The following is a 5,000-nucleotide window of genomic DNA, read 5'->3' on the forward strand; positions in this document are numbered from 1 at the left end:
TTGGATTCGCTAGTCGTAATTTATAATTCGCTAGTCATATATATATATATATATATATATATATATATATATATACATACTGTATATATATATATATATATATATATATATATATATATATATATAATATATATATATATATATATATATATATATATATATATATATATATGCTTATATACTGTACACTGTATATATGTATATATATTTCCTGTCACACTGAGCGTCACTGACAGACGTATAACTACTCGGCCTTTCTCAGTCCCTGGTGATAGAGGTACACTCGGAAACCAAAACAGCCACGCTATATTAGGGTTGTGGTGGCCGATGCAGTAACATCCCTGGCTGGTGAACGCCAGACTGGGCGTCGAGTCCTGCTCAAACTCGATAATCTCTTTGGTCTCTGCAACCTTCCCATCATTGTGATCTAAGCAGGGGGGGGGGGGGTTGTTTCGGGGAGCATATAGGTCTATCTGCTGAGTCATCAGCAGCCATTGCTTGGACCTCCTTGGTCCTAGCGTGGATGGAGGGGGCCCTTGGGTGCTGATCATACGTATGTATGGTCAGTCTCTAGGGCATTGTCCTGCTTGATAGGGCAATGTCACTGCCCCCTGCCTCTGCCATTCATGAGCAGCCTTTAAACCACATAGTGAGGAAAGGGGGAGGTTTGTGATGGATTGAATCTGTGTGTGTGTGCATATCCATTTAGATATTTAGCCATCCTTTTTGACGGATGGCGTACACTAGTCAATAACATTAAACCATAACATTCAGCGTTGAAATAGCATATACACAAACACACGTGTATGTTGATACATCTAATCTTTAAATATTAAATTTTTCTAACAAATAAGACGTCTTTTACACCTTTGTATTTGTTTACACTCTAATTACTTTGAGAAAAAAACTCTACCCCGACAAATAAAATACTTATGATGAAAACTATTGACGCTACAAAAGTTTGTCATTAGAACTCAAAATATCTTGTTAATTGCTACATGTTTTATAAAACTTTTATAAGTGATTTAACGATAATTACTTTCTATTTATAAGTTTTGAAAGAAATTACACTTTGATTTATCAGTGACCCGAAGACATGAAATTCTCAACCTTTTTCTGAAAAGAATTTAATTAGTTTATATTAATCTTTAATATGTTATTTTTTTTTTTTTTTGAAACCTATTGGTAATTTGTCTTGTTTTTCTTAATTATGTGGTTCACGGTCTTCGGCTAGTGTATCATTCTACAACAGGTGTCATTAGTAATTTTTATTCTGAAATGTATTAAAAAGTGAAAGAGCATTAACACTTTATTACAACTCTTTTTTTTATTTCTTTTGAAGAGACACATAAAGCATAAGATATATATTAACTTGAGAAGAGAATATATGCACTATGTATGTATGTATGTATGTATGTATGTATGCATGCATCTATGTATGTATGTATCTTTGTATGCATCTCCCTTTCTGAGTGGTGATACCCTAACGTGGTGAGAGAGCCTGTGTATCACCATGATCAACAAAGCTGTACTAGTCAGGGCCACCCGTGCTATGTTGGTTAGTTAAGAGAGATCAAACTAAAGTTTCCCACCATCACTAATTCGCATTAGCCAGCGTGGTGATAAAAACTAGCCATGATTAAGGGCGTGTCTAAAAACTGCTGCATTTGTTGTTGTCGTGTGTGTGTGTATATATACATATAAATATATATATATATATATGTATATATATATATATATATATATATATATATATGTATATGTGTGTGTGTGTGTGTAATGTATGTAAAATTGCATGTTTAAATCCATGACCTAAAAGGTCAATGTAGAAATTAGGAGTGAGCGTGAGAATGCCAATTCAGTCATAAGCAGGATGCGAAACTCAAGACACTGCTAATCAATTGTAATGTAACATTTTTCATGTAGAGTAAACACAAACAAGCCGTGAGAAAGAGTTGTCTCTCAACAGATCTAAGTACCTTCCGGTATTAATGTTGTGTTTACAATATATCATTAAGTGCTGAGATAACTAATTAGACTTTAACATCAATATGGATATTTTAGTTACTTTCTGGCCAAGCTGTCATACGGAATGGTCATCCGACCAAACCATCTATACTCCTGTGATGGAGATGTTAATAACTGTTTTTAAAGAAATAAACTGTTTTAAAGTTAACTTACTTAGACTTATTCAGAAGAAGAAGTAACCTGCCAAGTCTAAACATTACATCACCTTGAAGAGACATTTGATTGGAAACTAATGTGTGTTTATAACAGAACCACACTAACATATATATATATATATATATATATATACTATATATATATATATATATATATATATATGTATGTATGTATATATGACTGTAAGTAGGTCGAGGACAGTAGCTCGTCATCATCCGGATCTCAGCATTAATAATGTTTTTTTAACTCTGTATGACTTTTAAAACTTTAGGAGTGATTATTGATAGCAAATTCACTTTAGAGAAGCACATATCTTCTTCAGTTGCACCCAAAATGGGATTATTAAGAAAGTCTTTTAAGAATTTCGGTGGTCAATCCATTCCGAAGAAGTGCTTTAATTCTTACATTCTTCCTTGTTTCGAGTATTGCTCTCTCTCTCTCTCTCTCTCTCTCTCTCTCTCTCTCTCTCTCTCTTGTCTGGTCTTCAGCCGCTGAACCTCATCTTAATTTGTTTGAAAAAACTTTCTTATTCCTGATATAGATATCAATCTCTGGCACAGTTGTTCATTTAGAGTTACATTTAAAGTTACATCGCTTAAATAGACAATCGCTAAAAAAGAAGTTCTTAAATAAAATTCGCTTTAATAAACAGCGCTCTAGAGAATGGCTAGGATTTTTCCCTGTTAGAGCCCTTGGGCTTATAGCATCCTGCTTTTCCAACTAGGGTTGTAGCTTAGCTAATAATAATAATGATAATAATAATAATAATAATAATAATAATAATAATAATGATGATGATGATGATGATGATGATGATGATAATAATAATAACAATAATAATAGTAATAATAATACTGTGTGCGTGGAAAAGATTTGATACATATACATATAAATATACGCAGATATACATTATATACATATAAATTCATATATACATTTGTGTTGAGGAATCAATTTTCCCTAACAGAATGTGGCTCCGTGGAAGAACAACACAAGTAAATACCTCATGCAACCTTTGATTTCTGAATTCTGGATGTGCAGTAAAACCACCTTAAAACTGGAAAAATATTCCAAATCTTATTATATCCTTAAGATTCATCGAATATGTTTTTTTTTTCTTTTCCAGATTCTTGCCTTTAAAAGTTCGTGCTTTCGTAATTTAGGTTTTGAAAATATGACTGAAACATCTCTCTCTCTCTCTCTCTCTCTCTCTCTCTCTCTCTCTCTTGATATATATGTGTATATATATACTGTATATATATATATATATATATATATATATATATATATATACATGTATATATATAGATACATAAATATAAATATATATATATATATATATATATATATATATATATATATATATATACAATATACATATATATATATATATATATATATATATATATATATATATATATATATATATATACATATATATATGTATATATATACATATGTATATATATATGTATATATATACATATATATAGCTGAAAGTGAAGTAAAAACTTATTTGGGATTCTTATCACCTATTCATTAGGGTTATGGGGGCCTATTGGAAAAGGCCCTTCCCGGTGATCTGCCCGACTGCGGTTCGAGTCCGATTAAGCCCGATATTTTCTTGTAGTGTTTGCAACCTCACCATCCTTGTGAGCTAAGGATAGAAGGTGTAGGGGAGCTTGTAGGTCTACCTATCAGCCGCCATTGCCTGGCTTTTCCTGGTCTTAGTTTGGCTGGATTTGGGGTGTGATCGCTCATCTTATGTATAGAATTTCAGTCTCTAGCGAATTGTCCTGCTAGCTAGAGTATTGCCACTGTCCCTTGTCTCTACCATTCATGAGCCTCCTTTAAAGTTTTAGATGTATATGATTTTTATTTGGATGATAAGTCAGATCACGACATAGTTATATATAAGCAGCAAGTAATTTATGATATACCAGCAACATGAATGTATAATCTATATGCCTGAGATGTATTAAAAGGCGACCGACCGTTCATAATACAAAAAAGGAATTCATGGTTTTATTAAAACTCGATAAATACTCGCGTTGGACACCTTTAACCTTCAAGGACATTTTACAATGTGAACATTGCATACTTTTAGATTCCAAATCTTCCAGTTATTGTCAAAATTATGAATTCAAAATAAAACGTAACGATGCGTTGACATCAATAAAAATCTTATTTTTAGGTAATAGATATATATATATATATATATATGTATATATATATATAAATATAAACATACTGTATATATATATATATATATATATATATATATATATATATATATATATATAAATATAAACATACTGTATATATATACATATATAAATATAAACATACTGTATATATATATATATATATATATATATATATATATATATATATATATATATATATATACACCCACATACACACAAACACACAAACATATATTTACATATTTATATATATATATATATATATATATATACACCCACATACACACAAACACACACAAACATATATTTACATATTCATATATATATATATATATATATATATATATATACATACAGTATATATATATATATATATATATATATATGTATATATATAAACATATATATATATATATATATATATATATATATATATATATAAATATATATATTTAGCAAAGCAACTTTCTGAATTATCAAAGTGTAATAAGTATTAACATATTACTCATCTTTTAAAATATCTTAGCGCTAATGTAAGACATATCCATACCCATTCAGGTCCAGAAGACTCAATATTTGATTCTTCTTTTCCCTCTTTCAATATTCAGC

This window comes from Palaemon carinicauda, chromosome 12 (genome assembly GCF_036898095.1).
Source record: "Palaemon carinicauda isolate YSFRI2023 chromosome 12, ASM3689809v2, whole genome shotgun sequence".
Taxonomy (NCBI): domain Eukaryota; kingdom Metazoa; phylum Arthropoda; class Malacostraca; order Decapoda; family Palaemonidae; genus Palaemon; species Palaemon carinicauda.